Source organism: Bubalus kerabau, chromosome 4 (assembly GCF_029407905.1).
Source record: "Bubalus kerabau isolate K-KA32 ecotype Philippines breed swamp buffalo chromosome 4, PCC_UOA_SB_1v2, whole genome shotgun sequence".
Lineage (NCBI taxonomy): Eukaryota > Metazoa > Chordata > Mammalia > Artiodactyla > Bovidae > Bubalus > Bubalus kerabau.
The window spans coordinates 105433878-105454041 of NC_073627.1; the positions used below are offsets into that span (position 1 = coordinate 105433878).

General features: G+C 41.2%; 1 long non-coding RNA gene across 5 annotated transcripts in view; it reads left to right on the forward strand.

Moving 5' to 3' along the window:
* The window catches only part of LOC129650048 (uncharacterized), a 69444-nt gene that overhangs the window by 18594 nt on the left and 30686 nt on the right, over positions 1-20164 (forward strand). For 4 of the 5 annotated variants that reach the window (XR_008713551.1, XR_008713552.1, XR_008713550.1 and 1 more), the window contains exon 2: positions 8268-8398. This is a non-coding gene — a long non-coding RNA (uncharacterized LOC129650048). Of the gene's footprint in view, positions 1-8267; positions 8399-12012; positions 13969-20164 lie in introns of those variants that run through there. The other variant, XR_008713554.1, reaches the window with a different exon arrangement.

A 20164-nucleotide genomic window follows, 5' to 3' on the forward strand; every position in this document is an offset into this window, starting at 1 on the left:
CTAATAAATGCAGTATTTTGCAGTTTAACAAGCAGTTTACTATTCAGTTGTATGATATGGGACGGGAATGTAAAATTTAACCTTTCTCCTTATAGTCCAACGTGGAACATATTACATACCTCTCTATCTGGCCCCCCTATCTAGGCATACATTTATGAATATATATTGTACATATATTTGTTCATATACACATGTACATGTATATACATGTGTTTATATATAAGAATAACATATACATAAATAATATATTGTACATAAATGAAATAAACTCCTTTATTTGCCTCTTTCTTTTCCCTCCTTGCCAATAATGTCTCTTTTTTCTTTTCCTTTTCTTTAGCCTTCTTTTCCTTTTTTACTGTCTTCCTTCCTTCTTTCTTTCTTTATGCTACCCTTGGGATGGCTTTTTCAACTTTTTGTTTTGACAGCTATTAGGAGTACCTTTTTCTAAGAGCTCCCAATGTTTAAACTTGGGGAAAAGAGTTGTGCTTCTAGCCAGAATATCCAGCTATATTAGTCTACAAGATATATGCCTAGCTTCTTCACGGGGCACAGTGTGGCCAGGGATTGATGCCTGAAGATGTGCCACTGGGGTGTGCCCTTCTGTTTTGACATCATGATGGTAAACCATTATGCTTGTTGTGGTACACTATCATGTCTGTATAGAAGTTACAGGATGTGCAGAGTTCATTCATCACAGTCTGTTTTTTTGATCTGATTTTGACACCAGTTCTATAAAGTGGGAATGTCAATGCCATTTTATAATTAAAGGTTAAGTTTCAAACCCAATATTGGGGAGATCCTTAGTGACCTCTTCTTCCTCCTTCCTGATTCCTTTCTCAATCTACACATAAATCTTAGGTGTCCATGTTCTTACATGACAGCCTGAGAACCCCCAACATTGATCAACCTACCACTAACCTATAATGTTATCCTTTCTCTTGGTCATAGTTTATTGGCCTAAAGGTGAATGCTGCATCTGAACCGTATTAATTGGAGTTCATCTTTAGGATTTTAAAAACTAGAACTGAAAATTCAGCACCTCTTCAGTGGCACAAGTTTTCAGAGGATTTGTCTCCATCATTTCACTGAAAATAGCTCTTATCAAAGTCACCTATGAGCCCCTGTGATCCTGTTGCTGCTGCAACTGCTAAGTCACTTCAGTTGTGTCCGACTCATAATAACCTTTGTTTTTTCCATCTATAAAATTAGAGGTTTTTAACATGTTGAAAAGATTTCTTCCTATTTCAAATGATAAGACTACTGTGCAAACTTGGGTGCTGTCCATGGTTCTGCCAATTTAAAGTGAAATCTTTATAACTGTACTTCAAAGGCTTTGTTTTGATAAATAAGCCAAACTTGAGTTTATTCTGCTTAAACACCAGGAATCTGAAGGCAGACATGCAAGTAGCCACTCCGATTGGGATAATAGGGAGCTGTGGAGGAAATCTTAGACTGGGCATTAAGAGGATCTGGTGCAGTACTTATCTGTGTTTGTCTGGTATTCATTCACCTTTCTTCAGTTAAAAACACCACAGTTTTCCTTTGATCAGTCAGTCATCCCCTATCACACCATATGATTCAGGTAGAGTTGACCTCTCCCTTTCTTCCCCGCTCCATTGACCCACCATTGTTGCAGTGAGGGATTGCAAGATCCTGAACTGGGCTGAATTAGATGAGAGCTCCAAAAGAGCTTTGGTGACCAGTATCAGTTAGGGAAAGCTTCACTACTTTGGAGGACAAATAGGACAGGAACAAAAGTGAAAACAAAATAAAAGAACAGGACTTGAGCATAGAATACATTGGTCTCAGGTGCTGAAGAGAGGACTATGCCAAGGGGTGGATTGCTTTATACATCCTCCCATCAAGAGGAGAGATAAGGTCACCTGAGTCCTTGAGGAGGGTGTCCTCCATGAAGCCATCCATTGGAGAGAAGATATAAGCATCTGTTCAAGCAGATCAGCAGTACTTTGAATCAAAGACCAGTCAAGAAGCAGAGTGAAGTTCAGGAAGGGTGATCAGTGGTCGCATTGGAGTAAGAATGAAGAGTTTAACTTCTCAGCATTAGCTGAGATTTTGATTGGAACAGCAGACATAAAACAAGTACTTTCCGTACAGTGAGGTAAATGCAAGGATATGTCCGAGACATTGTAGAAATATAATGGGTGGACATATTATGTGGTATTGTGATGAGGAGACTGTTCAGAGATTAGTTCTCATTAGAAAGATAAGATGCACAGTAATATGGGAGAAAGATTCATTGGAGGCATAAAGTACAGCACAAGCAAGGAGCAAAGGTAATTGAGGGATGGTCAGTGGCCATGTTCATGAGAATCAGTAGGTGTATTTGTGGAATTATGACCTGTTCAGTGCTAAGCTGGTGTCTAAGCACAGGCAAGGATAGATAGGAAGTGAGCTGAAGAAGGAAGCAAGGCCTTAGATACCATGAGAAAGAATTTGGACATTTCTCTGTAGATGAGATTGGTAAACCATGGGCTAATTCTGACCCTCAGATATTGTTTGACCTATACAACATTATTTTAAAAACTGAAATATCATTTAAAATTTAGTAGGAGGCTTCACATATCAAAAAATTTAGATTTCTAGTCTTCTAGAAAAGATTAGATGTGGCAATCCTGGACCTCCATGGTGATATGGTAAAAAATGATATGCAGAAACCAGTAATGGGGCAAATGTACTTCCAGTTCCCAACAACCCCCAGAACCACTGATTCCTCAACTGGCAGCCAGCCAACCTCTGTCTTTTTATCTGTATGATCCTTGTAGTAATGAGAGTACCTGAGATATTCAAAGTCTGAGTTGCCCCCAACATGCTAGATGTATACTGTCTGATCCTCAGTTTCCTCATCTCTTAAATCCTAACTAGTTTATTTCCAGGGTCCCTTCCTGCTTCATCATTGTATGATTTTGTTAATATTATAATTAAAATAGTGATAAAAATGTTCTAGCATTTTGCAGTTTTCAAAGATAAGTACAACTCCTGTGAGATAAGTACTATATTCCTGATTGAATGGATTGAGGTCCAGAGAGACTAAGAAATAAATCCTGTGCCCTTTCTCTCACACAACACTGTACTGTACTGCTGTCCTTGGATTTCCTTCTTTCTATTATTCCCTATGGTTGATGCATAATGATTAAAATAGCAAAATGCAACCAATTAGCATATATGAGATCAAATGTATGAGGTGCAACTCCAGGCAACGGGACAGATTTCATATGACAAAGAAAAATTATATATTTAACCCTCATGTTTCTTGTAAGATGTTTTGGCATCTTGGGGAAGAAGGAACTAAAACTGAGCCCATTAAGAAGGTTTTCACTCAGTTCTTTTCAGACAATTTATTCAAGCATAACATCTTTGAAGCAATTTTGTAATCAAATCTGAAAACAAGTTTTCAATCCTCGGATGCAAAAAAAGCCTGGGCTAGTGAGGCTGAGAGGGTGTGTCTACAGGGAATGCAAATGTCACTGGTGCCATATACACCAGAAGCTTTGGCTTTTCTCATGTGTTCATCTAAATAGAGAGGTAGGAGAGGCAAGGGAAAAAATACATAAAAGAAGAGGAAGCCAGACTTCTAATGATGGAATGCCTCACTTTCTTCATGATAACTGACAAGGTAATCAGAATACCAGACTTATGAGGTCATGTCCAGCAACCAGATGTTTTGCTTCATACAGGTGAATTTGAAGTTGCTGGAAAAAAGAGACTGATACACAGCTGAATTACAGGAGGCTTAATGATTCACATATGAAAGAGAGGCCAGAGACAAAAGCTCATTTCTCCAGTTCATTCAAGAAAATGTGTGGGGCCTTCCCTGGTGGCTCAGTGGTAAAGAATCTGCCTGGCTGGTGCAGGAAATGTGGGTTTGATCCCTAATGCAGGAAGATCCCACATGCTGTGGAGCAACTAAGCCTATGCACCAGAACTACTGAGCTCGTGCTCTGGAGGCCATGTGCCGCAAATGCTGAACCCCGCACACCCTAGAGCTGGTGCTGTGCAACAGAAGTTACTGCAGTGGGAAGCCTGCACACCACCACTGGAGAGGAGCCCTTGCTTGCCACAACTGGAGAAAAGCCTGCGCAGTAACAAAGACCCAGCACAGCCAAAAATAAATAAATAAATAAATATTTTAAAAAAAAGAAAGAAAATGTGCGAACTGGAAGATAATTAAGATAATGATGCTAACTCAGACAGAAAGGTGAGGGGAAACTTAGCATGTGGTTATGTGTCACTTCTGTTGGGGAAACAGGCATTGCTTAGGTGTCTTTATTTTTGTGTGTGTGAAGCAGAGTAGTTATTATGATCCTCTTGTGAATTAACATTTAAGTGGTATACATTATTTTGCAAAAGAGTTTTTTTTTTTTTTGCATGTTACATTTCAAACAGCAGCTCCTGTCACTTTCTCCTGGTTCTCTCTCCAGAGATTAAACACCAGATCAAGAGATTTTTCTTCCTTCCACCATGGTCTTAACCCTGAATTCTTTCCAGGGCTGATGCTCTGTGGTAAATCACCAGTACCTTACCTAGCTGTAGGGAGTCAAGTCACTTTGATTTTACTGTGGATAGAACCTCTCTACAGCCAAACAAGAGACAGGGATATACAAAGCAGAATTGAGCATGTCGACCTGAGATGGATCAACGTAATTTGAGTTTCTTTGAACCTACCTCTTTGAATCTAGGCCAGCTAAACTATTTCTTTTTGCAGGGAATAAAGGATCTTTCTGACTGAATTCCTAGGGCAACCCAGAGTTTAGGTCAAATCTGCTTTCTTTGCAGTCACTTAACATTTAAGCCTATTATTCCTTTTCCTGGAGAAGGCAATGGCACCCCACTCCAGTACTTTTGCCTGGAAAATCCCATGGATGGAGGAACCTGGTAGGCTGCAGTCCATGGGGTCGCTAAGAGTCAGACATGACTGAGCGACTTCACTTTCACTTTTATGCATTGGAGAAAGAAATGGTAACCCACTCCAGTGTTCTTGCCTGGAGAATCCCAGGGACGGGGGAGCCTGGTGGGCCGCCGTCTATGGGGTCACACACAGTCGGACACGACTGAAGTGACTTAGCAGTAGCAGCAGCATTCCTTTTCCTGGACCTCACACTCACTTTTCTTGAACTGGCCTCTAGAAACATGTTTCACAAGTGAATTCTCTAACAGCATCCTCTTGATTCTTTAATCCCATCTTGCCCCCCTTTTAAACCCTGTAATTTCCTCTTCCATCATTATTCCCTTCCATTTTAGTCTCCTTAATTGGGTTACACTTCATTCCTTTGATCTTTCTTTTTGACCTTAAGAATGCTGCATCTTCATTATTTATTTTTCTGATAGTCAACTTCTAACTCATCATGAATGAGAATTTCATTTTAAGAGACGAGACTTCTGGTCAAATTAGAAAAATAAATTATATTTGGACACATACCCTCTGCTCCAAAATGCAGACACAATGGATAAAATATGAAAAAAATAAAATCCACAAAAAAATATTAAGTTGACCTTCTGTGATTGCAGTTCTCATAGGTAAAAGCTGTTGAATTTTAGAAATTTCGTATCGTTCACCTTAAAATATTAGTGGACTACAAGCATAAGATTAAATGTCTCAGTATATCAGAAATGAACAAACTGTAAGTGGGGGGTGGGGCTGGAGTTACAGGACTGCTGGCCTTTGGGTCTGGAAGCAGGCAGTAGCAGTTAGGAATACGGCTCTTTTGGGTAACAGAACCTTGAAAATGTGTCAGGAGAGTTGGAGGACTGGACATAAGATTGTTACCTGAAGCCAGGTACTGGAGTAGGACTCATGTCTCCTGAAAGAAATTTAAGGGAGAAAAAAACTGCTACCAGCTAATTCTTGGAGCCTGTACATCCCATCACATGCATGATTCGGAAGGAAGAAGACTTCAGGCTCCACGGTTTGACCAGCAACCGAACCAAGTGGCCTGCTGACTTAGTGACTTTATTGGTAGTAACCCAATTATCACCCCAGGGTATTTCTGAACTGTCCTTAAGAGTTTGTATTCTGGATTGGGGTCTGGAGCACTAGGTAAGAGGCAGCTTCAGAACTCCTAGAATGGGAAATCCCAGCACTGAGTATGGGGTTGTGTTCAGTGCTTAAACTGTGCATTAGGATGAAGATCTTTCATTGTCAAGATTTAAAATTTTTAGCAGAATGAGAAAAACTGTCTTCTGAGAGCTAGAGGTAGAGTTGAAATTAAACGTCAAGGCACTGACATTGCTGGGTAGAAAATAATACAGGGTTTCCAAAGAATTTCTTCACATCCATGTATTCATCCATTCATGCCCCTTAGCAAATATTCACTGAATATGCACAGTGCTCTGTAATCAAATGCTTTTGTTATTTGCTGATTTCTTTACATGAGATGCTGTCCTCCAATTCTCTCTAAAGCTTCTATTTTACATCCCAGCTCAGATACTATCTTTTCAGAAAAGCTTTTTTCCAATCCTATAGACAATTTTAGATGCCTCTTTTCCTACGTACGCCCATAAGATAAATTGTAATGCTGTAGTATAAACACTTGTTTGCAGTGTGATTCTCATGGGCTGTCTCTACTACCTCTGGTATCAGTGCAGTATGTGGCACACAGCAGATACTCATAAATATTTGTGGCGTGTGAGTGAATAAATGATGATTAACATGAAATGTCAGAATGAGGCACTGGTGTTGGGTGCTCCCAAATTTGAGGCTTCCTTTCAGTTGCTATTTAGGTAGAACTTACCTGAATGCCAGAACAGATTTCTCCAGCAGCAGGTGGAAGCAGGGATTCCTGCACAGAAGGTAGCTGAAATCAGTGCTTTCAACACAGATGGGTTCTGAAAAACAAGCCCAACAGGTTTGTGTCAATTAGGGGTAAGTAGTTCTTTTTAGGGATCTGGAAATGAAGGCCCAGCTAAATAAGCTTCTGACTTCATGGTTCCACCTCCATGCAAATTACTTCTCAGCATCCAAATGAGTTGGCAAAAAAATTGAATCTATATTTTATCATGGCATACCCTTCCAGGAATTTTAGTAGTTGGCCATAAATCTCTGTACATGTTAACTGAGGAACTTTTCCTGGGAAAGCTTATTTTAGATTAAGACAATGAGAATCAGAGCAACATTTATATAGCTCTATAGCTGAATAATTTTCTGGGTATGTTGATTGAGTAAAATAATTATTTCTTGCAAATACAGGTTATAAACACCTGAGAAACAAGCTTTTGTGGACCAACCTGGAACTCTTAACTCGAATTGCTTGCACTGTGTTAGAAAACAGTCTGGGTTTCAAACAACAAATTTACAGATTTTTGGCACACAAAATTTGTGTTTACTTCTTAACAACTTACAATGGCTCTCTGTTGCCGCTATATGTCTAAACCTTAAACCTGGTGTTCAAAGCCTTCTTACTTTTCCAGACGTATGTCCCTTGATTCCTCCAAATAACCTTGTGTTACAGCCAAACCAAACTGTGTGCTAACTAACTTAACAGTGCTTCCAACTGCTATGCATTTGCTCAAGCTGTTCCCAACTCTTGCCTGTTAAAAGCCTACCCTACCTTTGAGAATCAACTCTAACCTTTTCTGATCTCTCTCAATTAAGTATGACCATTTCCTCTTGTAAATACCAAAGGTACTTTATTCCTATACTTAAAAAAAGAAAATGACAGTGCCATTTATGGAGCAAATCCTACATACTGACCTTTACACTAAGCACTTTACAAATGGTTTAATATAATCCTCAGAACAGTTACATGGGGATGGGCATTAATTTTACATGTGCCTCTTCCGTGGTGCTCACTCTGTCTACTGTCTGAATGCAGAGAGGGACAAGGTCCTAGAGCAGGGGTCAATGGATTACAGCCCCTGGAGAAGGCAGTACTCTTGCCTGGAAAATCCCATGGGCAGAGGAGCCTGGCAGGCTGCAGTCCATGGGGTCACTAAGAGTCAGACATGACTGAGCGACTTCACTTTCACTTTCATGCATTGGAGAAGGAAATGGCACCCCACTCCAGTGTTCTTGCCTGGAGAATCCCAGGGGCGGGGGAGCCTGGTGGGCTGACCTCTATGGGGTCGCACAGAGTCAGACATGACTGAAGTGACTTAGCAGCAGCAGCAGCAGCCAGGTTTTGTAAATTAAGTTCTACTGGAACACAACCATGCTTATTTTTGTACATATTGCCTCTGGCTGCTTTTGTGCTGCAGTGACAGAGACCATATGCCCACGAAGCCTAAAATGTTTTCTATATGGCTCTTTACAGAAAAAGTTTGCCAACTACGGACTAAGAGATGGTAAAAGCACATGATGGAAGGATCCTAAGCCCCTGGTTAACACGTGGAACAGAACTCTTCATTCCCCTGCCTCACCAACCTGCATTGAACTGTGATGGAAGTAAGAAATATTTTTATTCCAATTGTGTGTCAAAACTTCTGGGTTATTTGACCTAGTAGTTAGCCTAGCCTCACTAACACAAGAGTGATATAAATAAAGCTATCTATCTCAGTTTCTTCTTTCCGTGATCCAGGAATATGTGAAGGCTGTGGTTAATTTCTCCTTTTGACTTCTGATGCCTTTTAAAAATTACAAATGAATATAAGAAAATTTCTAGGACCTCAAATTAGGAATATTCTTTACAAAATAACTTTCATGAAAGCCATGGCACCTGAGTTGCTAGTGATTTAATTGAGTAAATAAGCACCATAGGGGAATATGGCCAGTGGTTCCAGTGAGGCTGCCTGCAGACCATGCAGAGAGGCAAGCTGGCTCTCCACACCCATCCCGAGTGTGTCTTTCAGAGGCAAACTACAAACCTGGAAAATGGCTGCACAGGAAGAAGCCTGATTGCAAAGACAATGCAGGGAATTTTTAAAACCTTCTTGCTACCATGAGCTCATCTAATTCTTATAATGTCCAGTAACAGGTGGGATGATATGTGTTTCCCCTATTCAGTTCAGTCGCTCAGTCATGTCTGACTCTTTGCAACCCCATGGACTGCAGCACGCCAGGCTGCCCTGTCCATCACCAACTCCCAGAGCTTACTCAAACTCATGTCCATTGAGTCAGTGATGCCATCAACCATCTCATCCTCTGTCGTCCCCTTCTCCTCCTGCCTTCAATCTTTCCCAGTATCAAGGTCTTTTCAAATGAGTCAGTTTTTCGCATTAGGTGGCCAAAGTATTGGAATTTCTGCTTTGGCATCAGTCCTTCCAATGAATATTCAGGACTGATTTCCCCCATTATTGTATTCAAATGGTTCACAGGCCAGTTCAATTGGAATAAGATAAAGATATCTTATCATTTATTTTACATTGCTATATTAACAATATTATAAAATCCACTTAAATGGAAAATTTAAGTATATTCATAGCCTGTTAAGACCAATTTCTACTTAATAGGAGATGAGTGCTGTTTATTATAAATCAATCCTGTAAGAAAAAGCACAGTTTGTTCTCAAATAGATTGGAAATTAAATGTCACATTATATCTGGTTTGGGAAATCATAAAATACAGATTGACATTTGAAAAAAACACCATAGGAAAAAGGATCCAAACAATTTCTGCGGCTTGTACTTAGCTGGTGTTTGGGGTAGGGTGAGGTCAAACAGAAAACCTGTAAAGGTCTTCCACATGCCAGAGTGAGAGGAACTGAAACTAAAAAGCAAATATTTATTTGATCATAGTATCTCTTGGAAGAGCAGTTTGTGACATCTTTCTATTCCTTCAATGAAAAATGCTAAGGAAAGGAACCCAAAATGAGATAAAGTTGAACTTTCCCATGATCGCTGGCATATTAAAAGTGACTGCAATTCCTACTGGGAGTTTGAATTAAGAGCCACTATCAGTTTATAACTGGTCTGTATTTTCTTTGTAACAAGAGTAGCCTTGTCAGTAATCCACACATTCTCCGACAGTGGCCATTTGGGTTTCTTGCCCATTGCCTGCCTCAGGATCAAAGAATGAAGATGTTTATCCTCCTGTGGTTGTTGTTTCTTTGCTTTAACAGAACATGGTGATCTTGGAACAATAAAGCTAGTTACAGATTAACTGATCCTAACTTCTCAGTTCTGTGGAACCATCAAAGTTCAAGTTGGATAACTATTGCTAAGATTATTCATAAGGGCCCTCCCCAAATATTTTCCATATAAGATACAAGCATAGGTGTATACTGAAAATAGTACATCTTTCCTGCTACTCTCCCATTCGTCTAGACTGGGGATTGCAAATTGGTATCCACAGCCCACATTCATCCTGCACACATGTTCTCTTTGCTCTGCATAAGGTTTTATAACCAGAATGATTGCACACAAAAGTCAAGGTTTGAACTTCTCTTAAAATTAGGACAGCTTAAAATACTGGGTCTGCATTTCAATATATCAACAGTAATTTAGAGCTAGAATTATATGCACCTTTCAGCCGGATGTGGTCCCCAACACTGCCTCTTGTCTTGGTCATGACCTGCCTCAGCCTTTACATTACCTGGCCAGTTCCTGTCACCACTGGACTTCCTGGCTCCCACTCCAGGGTTTCTTGCTGTCTCCCTTGCTTATCTCAGTTGTTTTAAATAGAAAGACAGCTGGATTTGGAGTCAGATAACCTTGCTAAGCATTTTAGATCTACCATTATGTGACTGAACAAGTCACTTAATATCTCCAGTCTCCTTGCTTATAAAAATGCCTGAAGAAAAAGATGGAATGTTCTGAAGATTAGCTAAGGTAATGCATGAAAAAACAGTCTTAGTTTCAGGCACTCACCTTTTCCTGCAGAACCATTGTATCAGTCTTTACCTTGGTAACCCTGCATCCACACTCTTCATTCCTCCACTCCATGTTTTTGTTTTCCTTTTTTTGGCCACACTTATTCATGTGGGATCATAGTTCCCTGGCTAGGGATCGAACCCATGTCTCCTCCAGTGGAAGCAAAGATTCTTAACCACTAGACCACCAGAGAAGTCTTAGGAGCTTAACCTTAAGAGCAGTGGGAAAGCCTTGGACAGTTTAAGCAGGGGGCAGGTGCAACGTGATCAGATTGATTTATGATAAGGTAACACTTTTTGTAGGGTAGAAATCAAATGGGAAGAATATCAGGTTGAATCTATGGAATTGCCACTTCCATACTTTTGGTCCTATAAGATGACAAGTTCATATTATTCCAGTTGATAAAGTGGATGCACAGTAAACCAGTTAGGAGGCTAGCAACAGATGATAGTGGTTTGAAATAGGATGGGTTATTGGAAATGAAGAGAAATGGACAGATCTGATAGATATAGAGGGAAAAATCAGTAAGCCTTAGTGATGGACACTGTAGGGTATCAAGGACAACTCACAGACCTATGTGCCTTAATGGGAAGTGGTGCCATTCATGAGTAGGCTGCGCTGCCAAAAGCAGGGAGGATTCCACTCTGAGTTCAAAGTGCCTTTGCAACAACCATGAGGAGCTGGACTTTGAAAGTGTCTCTACAGAAATATCTTGCCTTGGCTTTAGCTGGATTCCTAGGGGGATGAATGACCCTATGCTATGCTAAGTCACTTCAGTCGTGTCCGACTCTGTGTGACCCCAGAGATGGCAGCACACCAGGCCCCCGTCCCTGGGATTCTCCAGGCAAGAACACTGGAGTGGGTTGCCATTTCCTTCTCCAGTGCATGAAAGTGAAAAGAGAAAGTGAAGTCGCTCAGTCGTGTCCGACTCCTAGCGACCCCATGGACTGCAGCCCACCAGGCTCCTCCATCCGTGGGATTTTCCAGGCAAGTGTACTGGAGTGGGGTGCCATTGCCTTCTCTGAATGACCCTAGGCTATGTTAAATTACCAGACAGAGCTTCCACATCATGAATGTTTTATAAATTAAGGCCCCAAATCTGTGTGGTGTAGGCTCAGAGTTTTAATTTTCACAGGTAATCATTTTTGTCCCTCTCAAAACCTCAGGCAGATGATATACTTTTGCAGGGAGTTCAGCTCCATTCTTAGCCTCCTTTGGGCCTGAACTCATTTTTTTTTTTTCTCTCTGTAGGTGTTGGAAATCTAGCTCCCTTGCCCCCGGGGTCCATAACTCCATCTGAAATTCGTGTGGCCTCCTCTTGGTATCAGCTCATATTTGTTCCTCTGACTTGATTTCATGCCATTTTTGGCACCTGAAAATTCCTTTTTTTTTTTTTTTAATCAAACTTGGTTATGTGGAAAATGTTTTTGTTACCTTACCTTAGTATTTCTGTTTGGCAGGGGCCTATTTGGGTCAGTTCAGTAGGTGGAGTGGTCAGATGTGATCTAGGTAATTTTCTATACATATTATTAAAATTATTTTATATTGAAGCATGACATGCTATTCTACCATTTGCCATAAGTATACATCTCTTGTCACCAGAGAGGAAAATCCTGCAGACTGGTTGCTGTCTAGCATTGGGCTTCAAGTTCATAGAATATGAAAATGAATGCATGACCTGGGTCCTGAGCTCGAAATCCAGTGCTGAAAGGCAGCTAGCTAGTGTGCAGGAGCCTGAGAAGGCTATATCTGATCCCTTACATAGTGTATGCCATCAGGAATTGCTGAATAAATGTCTGTATAATTGTGAGAAGGGAAACAACTTTAATTGAGAAGATGGGAATTCTTGGCATAGCCTTCGTGGTGGAATATAAATCCTGGAATTAGGACAGAGATGTATAATCAGGACTTTTTTCAAGGCCAAGAATGGTTTCTAGTCTCAATATAGCATGTATCTTATGGTTCCATGTACTCTCATCTATTTGTAAAAATGCAGATGACAACAGTGCTATCTTGAATTCTTAGATTACATTTTTATGGATGATTCACTTAAATTCAAATATCATATACTAGGTATTTACTATGTGCAAAGGTTTGCTTATTTGTCTTTCTTTCTAGGTTCTATGAGGTATTTAGTGATGACTAAGACTCAGGCTCTTCCCTCAGCTACTTTATAGCTTAATGATAGGGGGTGGAGACAAAGGCATACTATTAATAAAATAAAAATAACTACACCTTACCAAATGCTTTCAGTGTGCCAAGCATTGCAGTAAGAATTTTTCATGGATTAGCTCATTTAACACCATGAAACAGGCTGTTACTATCTTTATTTTGTCAGTGAGGGAACTGAAGCACAGCTAGGTTATGAAATGTATACAAGGTGACATAGCAAGAGAGAGACTGAGCCAGGATTGAAACCCAGTTTTTCTGATTTCAAACGTCAAGAGTTCAAATATTCTGCTGTATGGCAGCCCAACTAATCTATGATAGATGTTCATACTTTAACAGATGTTGAAACTTAGGCTAAGAACACAAAGGAAGGGTTCAAGAAAAGCTTTATAAAGAAGTCTGTTTTTCCATGGTATTGAAGAATGAGTGGTATTTTGACAGATAGTGATGGACCAAGAGGTGTATAGGGTTAGGAAATTGTCTGAGCAAAGACAGAGGATAGAAGGCAGCACCTTGGCATGTGTGGGAAACAGCAAACAAACATTTCAGATGTCCAAGTATGGGCTGTCTGTGGGAGATACGGCAGGAAAGGAGAGTTAGGTGGGACCTGAATCTCAGATAAAGGACTTCAGAGCAGGAAGTAGGGAAGGGTGTGCAGCATTCCTCTCATTGTTGGTCATGAATATCAGTAAAGTCCATGAGCAGCTGAAGCTTCTAAAACTGACTTTGGTCTACTTTCATTCAAGAGCAGAAGTGGAGAAAAGAAAAAATTGGATAACTCCAGAGGTTTTTAAATCTGCTCCGAGGTTCAAAGGCATGACATATACACACTACTATATATAAAATAGATAACTAATAAGGATTGACTGTATACCATAGGGAGCTCTACTCAAATAAGCTGTAATGACTTATGTGGGAATAGAATCTAAAAAAGAGTGGATAAATCTATATGTATAACTGATTCATTTTTGTTGGATAGCAGAAACTAACCCAACATTGTAAATCAACTATATTCCAATAAAAAATTTTTTTTAAGATTTTTTAACCTGGGGGCTCTGGACTCATGAATAGGCTTCAGGGGGCCTGGCACCTCAGGAAATCGGGGACAAAGTTTGATGTTGCATGAATATATATACTGTATTTCTAGGGAGGTGGACCATATGATGCATCACTTCCTCTAAGCATTCATGGTCAAACGAATATTGCAAACCACTGGTCTAAGGAGAGAAAGTCAACAGTGATCTCAGTGGAGCCTTTCTTGGAGTTAGGAACTAGAACCAGTGTCCTATGGTGTATCCTGAAACTTTGAGATTCTGCATAAGTCAAAATTGAGAGTTTGAATTCCCCACTGATGAGCAGAACTTTCCACAGAAATATCATTGCCATGCAGCAGTAGAGGCCTGCCTTGTGTCAGCCTCTGCATCAGGATTGAAGGTTACCTTGGCTAGCAGTCCTAACCAGGGAGGTATTAGGTAAGGCAAACTTCTCTGTAAAAGTATCAGTAGAAACTGGGTCATTTTTGAGCTTCTGTCCCTGAAGGTTTACAAGGGTAATAGGAAGCTGTAACTTCCAGGCAGATGACAGTTGTCTGCAAGGATTTCTACCATTAAACATTTAACCCAACCCACCAGAGTCACTCAATGGTAAGACAGGCTTGACAGTGAGGCAACTTGTGGGCCAGGCCTAAGAGAAAACCCTTAATTTCCTCCTATTTGTCAAGTTGTTGGTAACCTTGCCTAGCAAGCCCTGACATCAACTGATGCCAGCTGAGGTGACTGAGGGTGGGAAGTCAGAAATGCCAGTGATAATAGTGTCTGGTTCCCGCCCTGACACAAAGGGGATGGTTCAGAATGGGAGAAGATAATAGCAAATGAAGCAACTGACAAACAACTAATCTCGAGAATATACAAGCAACTCCTACAGCTCAACTCCAGAAAAATAAATGACCCAATCAAAAAATGGGCCAAAGAACTAAATAGACATTTCTCCAAAGAAGACATACAGATGGCTAACAAACACATGAAAAGATGCTCAACATCACTCATTATCAGAGAAATGCAAATCAAAACCACTATGAGGTACCATTTCACACCAGTCAGAATGGCTGCGATCCAAAAGTCTACAAGTAATAAATGCTGGAGAGGGTGTGGAGAAAAGGGAACCCTCTTACACTGTTGGTGGGAATGCAAACTAGTACAGCCACTATGGAGAACAGTGTGGAGATTCCTTAAAAAACTGGAAATAGACCTGCCTTATGAGCCAGAAATCCCACTGCTGGGCATACACACTGAGGAAACCAGAAGGGAAAGAGACACGAGTACCCCAATGTTCATCGCAGCACTGTTTATAATAGCCAAGACATGGAAGCAACCTAGATGTCCATCAGCAGATGAATGGATAAGAAAGCTGTGGTACATACACACAATGGAGTATTATTCAGCCATTAAAAAGAATACATTTGAATCAGTTCTAATGAGGTGGATGAAACTGGAGCCTATTATACAGAGTGAAGTAAGCCAGAAAGAAAAACACCAATACAGTATACTAACGCATATATATGGAATTTAGAAAGATGGTAACAATAACCCTGTGTACGAGACAGCAAAAGAGACACTGATGTATAGAACAGTCTTATGGAATCTGTGGGAGAGGGAGAGGGTGGAAAGATTTGGGAGAATGGCATTGAAACATGTAAAATATCATGTATGAAATGAGTTGCCAGTCCAGGTTCGATGCACGATACTGGATGCTTGGGGCTGGTGCACTGGGACGACCCAGAGGGATGGAATGGGGAGGGAGGAGGGAGGAGGGTTCAGGATGGGGAACACATGTATACCTGTGGCAGATTCATTTTGATATTTGGCAAAACTAATACAGTTATGTAAAGTTTAAAAATAAAATAAAATTAAAAAAAAAAAAAAGAAATGCCAGTGATAAAATATCCAGATAAATCCTTCGGTTTGCAGAAATAGTTGTGGTGGAGGCTGGTTTGGTCATTAATGGTGTGTTTTGCATGATGATACTCCTTGATAAAGAGAAACAAGAGTCCTGTGTGTATTAGTCATGATTAGGGCAGTCTACGGGTGATAGAAAACTGAAGACAACAGTGACTTAAACATGATAGAAACTGATATCTCTCACGTAAACCAAATCTAGAGTTGGGCAATCTGGGACTGGTTTGGCAGCTCTGGGACAGCTCTGGCAGCAGACAACTGGGTTCCCTCTAGCTTGTTCCTCAAACCTAGGAAGCTCCTGGCTCCTCAACTTCCAGTCTGGAGGAAGGAGAAAGAAGGGAAGAAAGAAGCCCCCTTCTTTTAAGGATACTTGATATTTGGCATGTGTGCTCAGTCCAACTGTTTGTGACCCATGGACTGTAGTCCACCAGGCTCCTCTGTCCATGGGATTTTCCAGGCAAGAATACTGGAGTGGGTTACCATTTCCTCTTCCAGGGGATCTCCCCCCGCAACCAGGGATCTAACCTACATCTCCCGTGTCTCCTGTATTGGCAGGTGATTCTTTACCACTTCTATCTACATCTTGTTGTTCAGAACAAAAGGGCCAAAATGAATGTTGAAGATGGTTGGAATGTAGTCTTCAATATGGGCATCCAACTGACCAGTGACACATTGGGTGGCCTAGTCCATATATACATATATGGACAATTAAATATCTCTGCACAGTGTCCTCAGAAAAGAGGGAATGTTTTGATGCTATTTTGATAACTCTAGAGACCTTAGTGAGCCTGGAGACTCCTCTATTTAGGTAATTTAGTTAGTTTTCCTCCTACCAGGAACGGCACCTTTAAATAGACCAACATCTTTTATTTTTGTCAGCAGAAGTGTGAGAAGCAAGATCTCTTCATTCACTCACTCGTTCACTCACTCATTCATCCATGTATCAGTACTGTCATGGCAGAGATGATCAACTCCTCACCACATTTATGTTTCTTATCCAAAGTATAGAGCTATTCCTGGGAAGAAGTTGCCCAGCTTGGGGCTAGAGTTCTAAGCCTCTAGCCTGGAGGTGGGCCCATATGAGCCACTTTTTCTAACAGAATGTGAACAGAGACACATTCCTTCTGAGACACATTCCTTCTGGGAAAGAAGAAAAGAAAGAAAGTGAAGTCACTCAGTCGTATCCGACTCTTTGCAACCCCATGGACTGTAGCCTACCACGCTCCTCCGTCAATGGGATTTTCCAGGCGAGAGTACTGGAGTGGGTTGCTATTTCCTTCTCCAGGGGATCTTCCAGACCCAGGGATCAAACCCAGGTCTCCTGCATTGTAGGCAGATGCTTTACCACCTGAGCCACCGGGGAAGTCCTTCTGGGAGGAGGTGATTAAAAAGCAAGCATGCTTTCTCCATCTCCTATTTTCCTATCTGCCTCTGGAAGCAAGGAACCCTGAGGCGTAGCAGATGGCAGAGCCACAGGCAGAAGGAGCCTGGGCTCCAGAATAGCCCCAGGAAAACTGTTCACCTTATATCCACATTGGACTGTTATTTGAACAAGAAATAAGCTTCTGTCATCTTAAGCTTCTGGTATGAGGGTGTTTAGTAAGTAACCTGTTCTGATACCATACTAGGTTGAGGGCTCAACTCTCACATCAGATAAAACTAGATCCAGATGTCACAGGCAGTACTTAGTAGCTGTGAGATTTCAATTAATCTCTAGTAATCTCTCATATTTATAAAAATGCGGCTTAAGAAAAGTATATACTACATATAATCAGAGGTATTGTGTCAAATAGTTCAACTAACGGGTGATGTCAAAGGAAGGTATAGCCTGTTATACAAAGTAAAGTAAGTCAGAAAGAGAAAAATAAGTATCATATATTAATGCATATATATATATATTTAGAAATGGTATTGATTAACCTATTTGCAGGGAAGGAATGAAGACTCAGATATAGAGAATGGACTTGTAGGCCACTTGTAGGAGAGAGCAGGGCAAATGGAGAAAGTAGCATTGACATATATACTCTGCTGCTAAGTCACTTCAGTTGTGTCCGACTCTGTGTGACCCCATAGTCGGCAGCCCACCAGGCTCCCCTGCCCCTGGGATATATACTCTACCATGTGTAAAATAGATGGCTGATGAGAAGTTTCTGCATAATACAGGGAGCCCAGCCAGGCACTCTGTGATGACCTAGGGACATGGGATGGGGGAAGGGAGGGAGGCTCAAGAAGGAGCCTCTTGCATATATGCACATATGTAAATATACATATATGTATAATTATGGCTTATTTGTGTTGTACAGCAGAAACCAACACAACATTAAAGCAATTTTCCTCCAATTAAAAAATAAATTAAAAAAAAAGGAAGTGCTTCCCTGGTGGCTCAGTGGTGAAGAATCCACCTGCCAATGCAGGAGACATGAGTTTGATCCCTGGTCTGGGAAGATCCCATGTGCCTTGGGGCAACTGAGCCCATGCATCACAACTGTTGAGCCTGTGCTCTAGAGCTCCGGAACCACAGCTGCTGAGCCCACATGCCACAACTACTGAAGCCTGTGAACCCTACAGCTTGTGCTCCACAATGAGAGAAGCCACAGCAATGGGGAGCCTGTGTACTACAACTAGAGAGTAGCCCCCTCTCGCCTCAACTAGAGAAAAGCTCACAAACAATGAGAACCCAGCACAGCCAAAAATAAATAAATACAATTATTTTAAAAAATTTAAGAAAGGAAGATAAAGGCAGTGTCCATGGGGTCGCGAAGAGTCAGACACGACTGAGCGACTTCCCTTTCACTTTTCACTTTCATGCATTGGAGAAGGAAATGGCAACCCATTCCAGTGTTCTTGCCTGGAGAATCCCAGGGATGGGGGAGCCTGGTGGGCTGCCATCTATGGGGTCACACAGAGTCGGACACGACTGAAGCGACTTAGCAGCAGCAGCAGCAGTACTTTCTTAGGACTGCGGTAGCAAATTACGACCAACTGGGTGAGTTAAAACAAGAAAACTTTATCCTCTAGCCATCCTGGGGGCCAGAATCCTGAAATTAAGGTGTCAACAGGGCCATGCCCACTCTCAGGACTTTAGGAGCTGATCCCTGCTTGCCTCTTCCAGCTCACGGTGGCTCCGGGCTGCCTTGGCTGTGGCAGCACAGCTCCAATCTTTACCTCTGTCTTCACATGGCTTTTGCCTCTGTCTCTTTGTGTGTCCTTTCTGTCTCTTACAGGAATGTTCATTATTGGATTTACAGCTCACACTAAGCCAGGGTGATTTAATCTCAGGATCCTAAACTTAATTTACCTGCAAAAGTCCTTATTCCAAAGAAGGTCACATATTGAAGTTCACTTTTGGACCCATGCTTTGGAGGGTACCACTGAACTCATTGCAGGTGGGTATCCCAGTGAGAATGTCTCCTGATTGAGCTCTTTCTCAGTGGGCCCCTGATCTGCACTCCAACCTTCCCAAAGTGTTTCCACGTAACACTGGTTCCTTGAGATAGCAGGTAATGTGAAAAAGAGGGCTGCAGACAAATGAGTTTGGGAAACTCTGAGTTAAAGCTAGGCAGGAATTTTTACGGCAGGATTTCTGACTCTTTAATGTGCTGGTAGTCATTGTAAATCTTCATAAACATATGGAGTGCTCCTCAAATTCCTTTAATTTGGAAATCCTTTGAAAAAATGTAGTGGAGAACAATGGAGCTCTTCACAGGGTGAGGCTGCCTGGAATATACTGGGAAGTGACGCTCTTCTCTTTTTCTTCCTTTTCTCTTGGGAAGGGGAGAACTCCATTCGCAGGAGAGGCCCAATCAGAAATAGTACAAATCACCCCAAAGAGGCATGTAAAAGATCAAATATAATGCCGGATATATTCATCAGTGGATTTCCAGTTAAAAAAAGAGAAAAATCCACCAGCTGCCTAAATATCCCATATGCTTGTCACAGTGCTCATGCATCCCTTAGTGGACCATATTGGAAGTCTAAAGATACTTGCTAGGATCATGTTCCTGTTAGAAATCTATTGCCTAGTGATACATGTGCCTATTTTAATTAGAGAGGCCGAGTTTTAGAACTGCAAAGGGTCTCAGAAATAATCTCTTCTAACCCAGTAATTTTACATATTAGGAAACAGAGGTCCAGAGGGACGACGTAGTACAGAGTAAAACCTACTCAAGTTCACACAGAGAACCAGGTGCAGAGCTAGTTCTGGAACTTACATCAACTGATTTCAAGTTCGAGGCTCTTTCTGCTACCCCGGGTTTCTTTTAAAATATTGCTTTAGAAGG